We start from the raw sequence: 13,018 nt of genomic DNA on the forward strand, positions 1-13,018 counted from the left end.
CGCAAACCAACACTCCCCTCTAGGCAGGGGGCTGGGGGCTAGCGCCCTCGCGATGGTCGGACGCGCCTCGCCAGAAGCCTCGCCCAGAGCCGGTTCGTCCTCCAAGAAAGAAAGCAAGGCCGACCTCAGCCAGTCGTCGTCCACGACCAAGCGAAGAGCCCAAGGCAGGCTGGCTATACCCCGGGAGGGCTCGCGAAGGAGGGTCGCGAGGTGCGCAGAATCATGATGCATCACAGGATGGCTCACCTCTCCAACCGGCCTCACCACAAGGGCAGTGCTTGAGCTCGGGGCGCTTGGGGATGGTGGAGAGGGCGAGGCCTGGAGGGATGGCTCCTCGGCCATCTCCGTGAACTTGGCAGGAAGGGCCCTACAGGGAAATGATCAGCTGAAGCAACGGAAAGTAAGGGACTAAGAAAGGGGAAGGCTTACTCATCAAAGGTGAAGTACTTCCTGCGCTTCAATAGGCGGCAAGGGTAATCACCACCCAAGGCCTCCTTTCTCTTTCGGAGAGCCTCGAAGTCCACGCAGAAGCGTCCTAGGAGCGCGGCGCAAGGGTCAGCCTGCGACAAGGAAGAAGCGCCAGTGTGACCGGCGTCGGGGGCACCGCCCTGGCACACTCCGCCAGACGCCGCCCCGCGAAGGGTGGCCGGGACCTCAGGAGCCTCTGCCACGGGGGCCGCGGGCCGCGGATCAACACCTTCAGCCACTGCAGGGTGGACTTCAGGAGCTGCCACGTCAGGAGTTCTGCATGGCGTCGTCATCCCGATGGTGGCCCACTCAGCCCCCGGCGGCCCTTGCCTCCCAGCTCCACCACTCGAGGAAGGACCGCCGCGGGTGACCGGAAGGGCAACCACCACAACCGGGTTCTCACGAGGTCCCATGAGGCCCGTGGGGCGCAGCCCCCATTCGTCGAAGCTAGGCATTTGCTTCACAAAATCAGCCCTGCTTGAGCAAAGGTACAACAGGGCACCCCCTTGCCGGAGGCTGCCAGGGGAAGGGTCCCCAGTCAGGATCAAAAGAACCTTCCTCAGCGCTTCAGGCGCCAGATCTTCCTCCTGGAGCCTCATGCGGTCTTCACGCCCCCCGAAGGCCCACATCCGGCGGGAATGGCGCTGGAGAGGGGCAATGCAGCACAGGAGGAACTCCTTCACCACCTTGGGTGCCATCACACCAAGAGCCCTCAAGTTCGCAAAGCGATGCCAGACAAAGACGAGTCGGGGGCTCATGAGCGTCTCCTGGCCCCAGCCCGAATTGGGGATAGCGGGCAAGGTTGGCTCCGAGAGAAGGGGGCTGGGCACTCCGACATCCACGTACAACCACCGCTCTCGGAACCCAGTCGCAGGCGGAGGAAGGCTGAAATCAATTCCCGAGACCGCCGTTTCTGGTGCGGCGAGGCAGCTCACGCACCCCGAACATTGGGTGGGATCGCTGAGGCGCAAAGAGAAGAAGTGGCGCAGCAAGGCAACTAAAGGAGGAATGCCCACCATTGCCTCGCAAACAAAGGCGAAGACGGCAAGAAGAGTAATAGATTCGGGACCCAAATGCATCATGTGGATCTGGTAATGGGAAAGTACGGCGTTGAAGAAATCGGAAAAGGGGGGAACCAGTCCCGCCCACAGGGCGTCGGCAAAGTACCGGACCTCGGTGACTATTCTGTCAATGGAGAAGTAAGACGCGGGCCAGACCGTCGTCCTCCCGCACTCGTTGAAGATGGTGGCAAGGGCAGAACTGACCTTGTCCAAGCCTTCCAGGTTGAGTATGATCGACCGATCGACAGCAGGAGCCGTCAACGGCGGCGAGCGGGGTGAGGGCACAGGCTTCTTCCCTTTCCCCTTCTTTGTCGGCGCCATGGCGACAGGAAGGGGGAAGATTCGAGATTGTATTGGAAGCGGAGGATGGAGCTTGAGAGGAGGAAGAGCAGGAGACGCACGAGCGGCGAGAAGAGGGATGATTGTGTGCAACCACGGGTCCGCCTAGCTGGGTGCAAAATAAGGAGGCGTGGGGAAACAGGGACGCCCATTTACAATCAACCGCCATGCGGCGCCCAAGGCCGCAGGCTAATGGGGCCCGCGGCGCTTCGCACTTGCCCCTTCACTTCTCTGCTAAGCCAAGTCCAGGCGCGCCTTGGTCCTGGGGGCTACTGTCGGCGTTCTGGGATCGGGGGTACCTAGACTTGCCTGCCTGCGACCTGCGGCGTGGCTAAGGGAGTGGCCCAGTACGGCCCATCTTCATCAACACATGCTCAAAACCCTCGCGAGGGGCCAAGCCTCGCGGGGCGGACGACGGGAGGCTTCCTCGGGCACAGCCTCATCAGGCTGGATCGCAAGGAGGCGGAGATATCAAGGCGGGGTGCCTCACGAGGTGCCCATGACGCAAGCCATGACGACCGAGGCCAGGCGGGCGCCAGGCGGGCACCGGCCTATGCAGAGTCCTTGTTTCCCCTTTGGTGCAAAGGGGTCAAGCGCAGGCAAGAGTATCAAGCAAAGGCAACCATTTCGGTGCAACAAGACCAAGACCAGCAGGACAGCAGGATGGAGGTCATCGTGGAGCCCAAGCCGGAGTTACCGTCAGGGTCTTTGGCAGGCGAGGACCAACTTTCGTCAGGATAAGTGTACTAGATGTTCCCCTTCAAAATGGCCAATTGTTGGCGCCCTTCCCGCTCAATATTTGGGAAGAGGCCCAGGGCCTCCCTCTATAAATAGGACTAGCCACCCACAGGATGAGGAGATCAGATCGAGAGAGATTTTGGGTAGACTAGAGAGACAGAGAAGCGACTGAACTCCCTCTAGCAGTTCATCGCACCAGCCAAGAACAACCCCTCGCGAGGCTGTTCTTCCTTGTACTGTTCATCATCAGCCCTTGAGGCAATCCACCATACCACAAACTGGAGTAGGGTATTACACCACAATGGTGGCCTGAACCAGTATAAACCTCGTGTCCCTTGTGCCGTTCTTTGTGTAGTTTTAGATCCTTGCGAGGCGACGAGACGTGGGTAGGCAAGAGGTGTGATCTCCGCGCGCACCCCAGAGTTCGAACCTTGAGGGTCTGCCGGAACCCGAAATCCGACAATAGTTTTCACAAAAGTTAGCTAAACAAGTTTTAGAGCGAGTGATTCTCCCGGTTTGGATATCATTGTAGATTTGCTCGACGGGATGGTCTTTAGCAATTCTTGCTCGGGCTCGTGAAAGCTTTTGCTTGGATCTAGGTGGAACATCTTCTTCATCTTGTTCTTCTTCTTGGCCTTCTTCATTGTTGATGTTGTCGTTCTCTTGTCGTGGTGGAGTAGGAGGTTGTTGACGTTCATCTTGGTGTACTTCCTTGTTTTCTTCATCTTGGTGTGTCCCACTTGTGGATGCTTCTGTATCAACTCTTGGTTCACCTTGTCGTGAGGTAGAAGCTTCCACTTGGACAGACGAGGTACTCTCCTTCACCTCCGTTGGACGAATCTTGCCAATAGACAAGTCTTGGATTGCTTTCGAGGGGTCTTTGTCTCCTACTTCAATTGGCAATTGCTCTACTTGCGAGCCGTTAGATTCATCAAACTTCACATCTACCGTCTCTTTAACCTTTCGGGTGAAATTGTTGTAGACACGGCAAGTGTGAGAGTTTGAGCCATAACCAAGTAGGAAACCTTCATGAGACTTAGGAGCAAATTTAGAACAACGATGCTTATCAAGAATGTAGCACTTTGAGCCGAATACTCGAAAGTATCCAACTTGGGGTTTGTTACCGATGAGGAGGTTGTATGCCGTCTTGCCGAGTAGCTTGTGAAGATACAAGCGGTTTGTTGCGTGACAAGCTGTCTCAACCGCTTCCGCCCAAAAGTGATTTGGCGTCTTGTACTCATCAAGCATCATTCTCGCCATTTCGATGAGCGCCCGGTTCTTCCTCTCAACAACTCCATTTTGTTGAGGTGTGTACGTAGCCGAGAACTCATGTGAAATCCCTTCTTCGTCAAGAAAGGTGTCCATGAATTCTACTACACAACCTTCTTCTTGTAGACGTTGTTGGGCCTGCAAGTGCACAGGTTTGTAGGACAGTAGCAAATTTCCCTCAAGTGGATGACCTAAGGTTTATCAATCCATGGGAGGCGTAGGATGAAGATGGTCTCTCTCAAACAACCCTGCAACCAAATAACAAAAAGTCTCTTGTGTCCCCAACACACCCAATACAATGGTAAATTGTATAGGTGCACTAGTTCGGCGAAGAGATGGTGATACAAGTGCAATATGGATGGTAGATATAGGTATTTGCAATCTGAAAATATAAAAGCAGCAAGGTATCTAATGATAAAAGTGAGTGTAAATGGTATTGAAATGATAGGAAACAAGGCATAGGGTTCATACTTTCACTAGTGCAAGTTCTCTCAACAATAATAACATAGATAGATCATATAACAAGCCCTCAACATGCAACAAAGAGTCACTCCAAAGCCACTAATAGCGGAGAACAGACATAGAGATTATGGTAGGGTACGAAACCACCTCAAAGTTATCCTTTCTGTTCTATCTATTCAAGAGTTTGTAGTAAAATAACATAAAGCTATTCTTTCCGCTCAATCCATCATAGAGTTCATACTAGAATAACACCTTAAGACACAAATCAACCAAAACCCTAATGTCACCTAGATACTCCATTGTCACCTCAAGTATCCGTGGGCATGATTATATGATATGCATCACACAATCTCAGATTCATCCAACCAACACAAAGTACTTCAAAGAGTGCCTCAAAGTTTCTACCGGAGAGTCAAGAAAACGTGTGCCAACCCCTATGCATAGGTTCATGGGTGGAACCCGCAAGTTGGTTACCAAAACATACATCAAGTGGCACATGATATCCCATTGTCACCACAGATAAACACGGCAAGACATACATCAAGTGTTCTCAAATCAAAGACTCAATCCGATAAGATAACTTCAAGAGGGAAACTCAATTCATCACAAGAGAGTAGAGGGGGAGAAACATCATAAGATCCAACTATAATAGCAAAGCTCGTGATACATCAAGATAGTGCCATAGAGAGAACATGAGAGAGAGAGATGAAACACATAGCTACTGATACATACCCTCAGCCCCGAGGGTGAACTACTCCCTCCTCGTCATGGAGAGCGCTGGGATGATGAAGATGGCCACCGGTGATGGGTTCCCCCTCCGGTAGGGTGCCGGAATGGGCTCCCGAGAGGTTTTTGGTGGCTACAGAGGCTTGCGGGGGCGGAACTCCCGATCTATCTTGATATTCGATGGTTTTAGGGTACGTAGGATTATATAGGCGAAAGAAGTCGATCGGGGGGTGCTCGAGAGGCCCACGAGACAGGGGGCGCGCCCAGTAGGGGTGCGCCCCCCTATCTCCTGGCCTCCTCAAGGATCTTCTGATGTGAACTCCAAGTCTCCAGGATGATATTCTTCCAAAAAATCACGCTGCCGAAGGTTTCATTCCGTTTGGACTCCGTTTGATATTCCTTTTCCTCAAAATACTGAAACAGGCAATAAAACAGCAATATGGGCTGAGCCTCCGGTTAATAGGTTAGTCCCAAAAGTAATATAAAAGTGTATAATAAAGCCCGTAATCATTCAAAACAGATAATAAAATAGCATGAATGCTTCATAAATTATAGATACGTTGGAGACGTATCAGCATCCCCAAGCTTAATTCCTACTCATCCTCGAGTAGGTAAATGATAAAAGAAAGAATTTATGAAGTGTGAATGCTAGAAGGTGCACAAGTTTGATCAATTATAATTTCAATCACCTTTTCTAGCATGATAATATGTCATAACAGTAGTTCATCTCATAAAACTTCTCACGATAAAGCAACAAGCAATTCACATGTCAAATCATAGACCATAAACTTTCTTGAAAACTAGCAAACTTCATTCTTAGTCATCAAACAATTGCAATTCATCTTATTTTCAGGAATAGCAAACTCCACATACTCAACTATCATATAGTCTTCTACAATTGCTAACACTCACGCAATACTAATGGTTATGGAGTTTCAATCGGACACTGAGAAAAATAGGGGCTTATAGTGTTGCCTCCCAACGTATTCACCTTTGGGTGATGTCAACAATAATAGTTCATGCTAACTTACATCCAATTGGATATATATATCAGGATCACCCCAACACAAAGTGCTTGCCAAAGGATAAAATGAAAAAGGGAAAGGTGAAGATCACCTTGACTCTTGCATAAAAGTAAAAGACATAAAGTAAAAGATAGGCCCTTCGCAGAGGGAAGCAAAGGTTTTCATGCACTTTTAGGGTTGGATGCACAAAATCTTAATGCGAATGAATGTCACTTTATATTGCCACTTGTATATGGACCTTTATTATGCAGTATGTCGCTTTTATTGCTTCCATAACAAGATCGTGTAAAGCTATTTTCCTCACACCAAAAGATCATACATATTTAGAGAGCAAGTTTTATTGCTTGCACCGATGACAACTTACTTGAAGGATCTTACTCAATCCATAGGTAGGTATGGTGGACTCTCATGGCAAAACTGGGTTTAAGGATATTTGGAAGCACAAGTAGTATCTCTACTTGGTGCAAGGAATTTTGGCTAGCAAGAGGGGGGAAGGCAAGCTCAACATGTTTGAATGATCCATGACAATGTACTTTAACTGAGATGTCGGAAAACATAAACCAGTACGTTGTCTTCCTTGTCCAACATCAACTCTTTAGCATGTCATACTTAATTAGTGCTCCCAATTATAAAAGATGTCTAGGATAATGTATTTATATGTGGAATCTCTCTTCCTTCAATATTCTTTCATGAATTGTTCAAATGACCAATACCATGCTTGCTAACCTTCAATAAATTTACAACCTCTACTTCTTAGATGTGAAGTCATTACTACCCATGGGATAAGCAAATGAAACATAAATAATTTCAGATTTATGACAATCAACTCATTCAACAATTTACTCATAGGATATAAGTGAAGCACACGAGTAAATGAAAAACTACTCCAAAAAGATATAAGTGAAGATCAATGAGTAGCTAAATAATTATGTAACTATGCGAATACTCTCTCTCATTAAAGAATTTCAGATCTTGGTATTGTATTCAAACAGCAAGCAAAACAAAATAAAATGACATTGCAAGGATAGCACAACTCATGTGAAGAAGCAAAAACTTAGGCTCAACCCATACTAACCGATAGTTGTTGAAGAAGAAAGGTGGGATGCCTACCGGGGCATCCCCAAGCTTAGATGCTTGAGACTTCTTGAAATATTATCTTGGGGTGCCTTGGGCATCCCCAATCTTGAACTTTTTGTGTCTCCTTAATTCCTCTCATATCATGGTTTCTCTTTTTATCAAAAGCTTCATCCACACCAAACTCAACAAGAACTCGTGAGATAGGTTAGTATAAACCAATGCAAAACCTTATCATTTTCTACTGTAACAAATCACTACAATTATTATTCAACATTGCATACTAAATGCCTCTGCATATTTAATACTCCTATCCTCAAATAGAATCATTAAATAAGCAAACATATGCAAACAATGCAAACATAACAGCAATCTGCCAAAACAGTACAGTCTCTAAAGAATGCAAGATTCATCAAAATTCCCTAACTCCAAAAATTATGAAATAAAATTCCCACTGTAGTAAATTTATCAGATCTTATTATGAAAAAGGTTTAAACATTATATCATTCTCTGACTTTTCTAGGGAATTTTTGCAACAGCGGTAAACTTTCTGTTTTCAAACAGCAACATGTATACTAGCAAGATAAGCATGGCAAAGGCTATCCTTGACTTTTTTATTGAAACTAAAGATGCAAAACATTATTCTAAATAACAGAAAGCAAATACTAACAAAATAAAATGACGCTCCAAACAAAACACATATCATGTGGTGAATAAAAATATAGCTCCAAGTAAAGTTACCGATGAACGAAGACGAAAGAGGGGATGCCATCCGGGGCATCCCCAAGCTTAGGCTCTTGGTTGTACTTGAATATTAACTTGGGTTGCCTTGGGCATCCCCAAGCTTAGGCTCTTGCCACTCCTTATTCCATAGTCCATCGAATCCTTACCCAAAACTGGAAAACTCCACAACACAAAACTCAACAGAAAACTCGTAAGCTCCGTTAGTATAAGAAAATAAAACCACCACTTTGGTACTGTAATGAACTCATTCTAAATTCATACTGGTGTAATATCTACTGTATTCCAACTTCTCTATGATTCATACACTCCGATACTACTCATAGATTCATCAAAAGAAGCAATCAACACATAGAAAACAGAATCTGTCAAAAACAGAACAGTCTGTAGTAATATATATCAAACGTATACTTATGGAACTCCAAAAGTCCTACAAAATTAGGAAGTCCTAAGCAATTCGTGTACCAATCCAGATGAAAATGAATCAGATCAGAAGCACCTTTCTGTGAATTAAAAAAACTAATTTACAGGGTGCAAAAGTTTCTGATTTTCAGCAGGATCAACACAACTATCACCGTAAGCTATCCTAAAGGTCTTACTTGGCACTTTATTGTAACAAAAGCTACAAAACATGATTACTACAGTAGCATAATCATGTGAACACACAAAAACAGTAAGGATAAATATTGGGTTGTCTCCCAACAAGCGCTTTTCTTTAATGTCTTTCTAGCTAGGCATGATGATGACAATGATGCTCACATAAAAGATAAGAATTGAAACATAACGGGAGCATCATGAAGCATATGACTAGCACATTTAAGCCTAACCCACTTCCTATGCATAGGGATTTTATGAGCAAACAACTTATGGGAACAATAATCAACTAGCATAGGAAGGTAAAACAAACATAGCTTCAAGATTTTCAACACATAGAGAGGAAACTTGACATTATTGTAATTCCTAGAAGAATATGTTCCTCCCTCATAATAATGTTCAGTAGCATCATGAATGAATTCAACAATATAACCAGCACCTAAAGCATTCTTTTCATGATCTACAAGCATAGGAAATTTACTACTCTCCACATAAGTAAAATTCTTCTCATTCGGAATAGTGGGAGTATCATAAGAGACTTGAACACTAAAAATTGTTTCCACACTAAAAGAGTAATGTTCAGAAAAAGGGTAATCATAATCATGACAAGGTTTGTAAATATAATCATCACTACTTTTTATAGCATAAGTTTCATCACAATAATCATCATAAGTAGCAACTTCGTTCTCATCATAATCGATTGAAACCTCTCCCAAGATAGTGGAATCACTAAATAAAGTTGATACTCTTCCAAATCCACTTTCGTATTCATCAAAATAAAATTCAACATCCTCCAAAATAGTGGGATCACTACTTCCTAAAGTTGACACTCTTCCAAACCCACTTTCATCAATATAATCGACATAGGTAAAAGGCATGCTATCATCATAACAACTTTGCATATCAAAACTTGGGATGCTAAAAATATCATCTTCATTAAACATAGCATCCCCACGCTTGGGACAAACATTAATTTCAGCAAATATATTCTCAAATATTTCATCATCATCAAAGATAGCTTCCGCAAGCTTTGGCCTTTTCATATCATAAGCATAATCACTCTCATCATTATTAGTATGGATAGCACCAATAGTATAGCAATTATCATCATCACAATGAGTAGTAGGAGCAACATCATTTGGGAGGGATACCTTTTTACCTTTGTTGCCCCTTCTTTTCCTTTTCTTTTTCACATTATGTGTGAGTTCAACCTTCCTCTTTGAGCTCCTTATTGACGAGATTGGTTGAATAGAAAGCTCCTCCTCGTTACCTAGTTCATCATAAGAAATAATAGGAGGATATTGGGAAGTCTCTTCCCTTTCATTAGTATTCTCATCATATTCTATTTGCTTTCTTTTCTTTATGTAATTGGCAATATAAGGATTTTCAATGCAATTCTCCGCACAATACAAATAAATCTTCTCTAGATCAATATCAAGGAATTTCTTAACGGCAAAATGTGGAAGATTCTTAGTCAAACGTTTCAATTCTTCATAACCCAAAAACAAACTAAGTTCATTATAATGTGCAAGGGAAATCAAATCATCACAATTTTTGGACACAATTCGATCATGAAATAATTTGCATAGGAGATGCAGATGACCACGTTTATTGCAAAGTTCACAAGTACGGCTAAGGAAATTTAAATTTTCAGCACTCACATCTAGCCTTTCTTGCAACCATTTAGTTTCTAAATGCTTATGCCTCTTGCAATATATATCTTCTCTATTTGGTGTGTTCATGCAAACATGCACCCCACAAAAGTTGACATGCTTATAAGAGATATTTTCATCATGACTAGAGCAATCATCATTAGTACTATGGATATTCAAGGAGTTCATACTAACAACATTGCAATCATGCTCATCGTTCAAAGATTTAGTATCAAGCATTCTAATGCATTCTCCTTCTAGCACTTGAGCACAATTTTCCTTTCCATCATACTCACGAAAGATATTAAAAAGACGAAGCGTATGAGACAAGTTTAGCTCCATTTTTTGTAGTTTTCTTTTATAAACTAAACTAGTGATAAAACAATAAACAAAAAGATTCAATTGCAAGATCTAAAGATATACCTTCAAGCACTCACCTCCCCGGCAACGGTGCCAGAAAAGAGCTTGATGTCTACTGCACAACCTTCTTCTTGTAGACGTTGTTGGCCCTGCAAGTGCACAGGTTTGTAGGACAGTAGCAAATTTCCCTCAAGTGGATGACCTAAGGTTTATCAATCCGTGGGAGGCGTAGGATGAAGATGGTCTCTCTCAAACAACCTTGCAACCAAATAATAGAAAGTCTCTTGCGTCCCCAACACACCTAATACAATGGTAAATTGTATAGGTGCACTAGTTCGGCGAAGAGATGGTGATACAAGTGCAATATGGATGGTAGATATAGGTATTTGTAATCTGAAAATATAAAAACAGCAAGGTAACTAATGATAAAAGTGAGCGTAAACGGTATTGCAATGATAGGAAACAAGGCATAGGGTTCATACTTTCACTAGTGCAAGTTCTCTCAACAATAATAACATAGATAGATCATATAACAAGCCCTCAACATGCAACAAAGAGTCACTCCAAAGCCACTAATAGCGGAGAACAAACGTAGAGATTATGGTAGGGTATGAAACCACCTCAAAGTTATCCTTTCTGTTCTATCTATTCAAGAGTTCGTAGTAAAATAACATAAAGCTATTCTTTCCGCTCAATCCATCATAGAGTTCATACTAGAATAACACCTTAAGACAGAAATCAACCAAAACCCTAATGTCACCTAGATACTCCACTGTCACCTCGAGTATCTGTGGGCATGATTATACGATGCATCACACAATCTCAGATTCATCCAACCAACACAAAGTACTTCAAAGAGTGCCCCAAAGTTTCTACCGGAGAGTCAAGAAAACATGTGCCAACCCCTATGCATAGGTTCATGGGAGGAACCCGCAAGTTGGTCACCAAAACATACATCAAGTGGCACATGATATCCCATTGTCACCACAGATAAACACGGCAAGACATACATCAAGTGTTCTCAAATCAAAGACTCAATCCAATAAGATAACTTCAAGAGGTAAACTCAATTCATCACAAGAGAGTAGAGGGGGAGAAACATCATAAGATCCAACTATAATAGCAAAGCTCGCGATACATCAAGATCGTGCCAAAGAGAGAACACGAGAGAGAGAGATCAAACACATAGCTACTGGTACATACCCTCAGCCCCGAGGGTGAACTACTCCCTCATCATCATGGAGAGCGCCGGGATGATGAAGATGGCCACCGGTGATGGGTTCCCCCTCCGGCAGGGTGCCGGAACGGGCTCCTGAGAGGTTTTTGGTGGCTACAGAGACTTGCGGCGGCGAAACTCCCGATCTAACTAGATATTCGATGGTTTTAGGGTACGTAGGATTATATAGGCGAAAGAAGTCGATCGGGGGGTGCTCGAGGGGCCCACGAGATAGGGGGGCGCGCCCAGTAGGGGGCACGCCCCCCTATCTCCTGGCCTCCTCGAGGATCTTCTGACATGAACTCCAAGTCTCCAGGATGATATTCTTCCAAAAAATCACGCTGCCAAAGGTTTCATTCCATTTGGACTCTGTTTGATATTCCTTTTCCTCGAAATACTGAAACAGGCAATAAAACAACAATATGGGCTGGGCCTCCGGTTAATAGGCTAGTCCCAAAAGTAATATAAAAGTGTATAATAAAGCCCGTAATCATTCAAAACAGATAATAAAATAGGATGAATGCTTCGTAAATTATAGATACGTTGGAGACGTATCAGTCCACATTTGCGTTCTTGAACCCCGTTCCGTTGTCGCTGCGAACCTTCTTGATCTTCACTTCAAATTGATTTTGGGCCTTCCTAGCGAAGTTCTTCAAGATATTTTGGACCTGCGATTTATCATCTAGAAAGAACACCCACGTAAATCTTGGAAAATCATCAACTATAAGTAGACCAAAAGAATTTCCACCGAGACTTTTGTAAGCGTTGGGACCAAAAAGATCCATGTGAAGTAGCTCAAGTGGCCTCCTTGTGGTCATGATGCTCTTCACGGGATGCCTTCCTCCAACCTGTTTACCTGCTTGACAAGCATTGCAAAGTCTATCCTTATCAAATATGACATCGTTAACGCCGAGGATATGATTTCCTTTAATAAGCTTGTCAAGGTTTCGCATACCAACATGACCTAATCGTCTATGCCATAACCAACCTTTAGAGGATTTAGCGATGAAGCAAGTTCCAGGTTGAGCCTTTTTAGTGAAATCAACAATGTAAAGATCACTTCTACGTATACTGGTAAAGACCATTTTATGATTATCTCTACGAAACACTTGGCAATCTACTTTAGTAAATAGGACATTGAAACCGAAATCAGCAAGTCTAGATACTGAAAGTGAATTGTATCCAAGAGATTCAACGAGCATGACATTTTGTATGGAGATATCATGTGATATGGCCACCTGACCGAGGCCAACCACCTTACCGAGGCCAACCACGTTACCCTTTGAGTTGTCA

Source organism: Triticum dicoccoides, chromosome 4B (genome assembly GCF_002162155.2).
Source record: "Triticum dicoccoides isolate Atlit2015 ecotype Zavitan chromosome 4B, WEW_v2.0, whole genome shotgun sequence".
In the NCBI taxonomy this organism is placed as follows: domain Eukaryota; kingdom Viridiplantae; phylum Streptophyta; class Magnoliopsida; order Poales; family Poaceae; genus Triticum; species Triticum dicoccoides.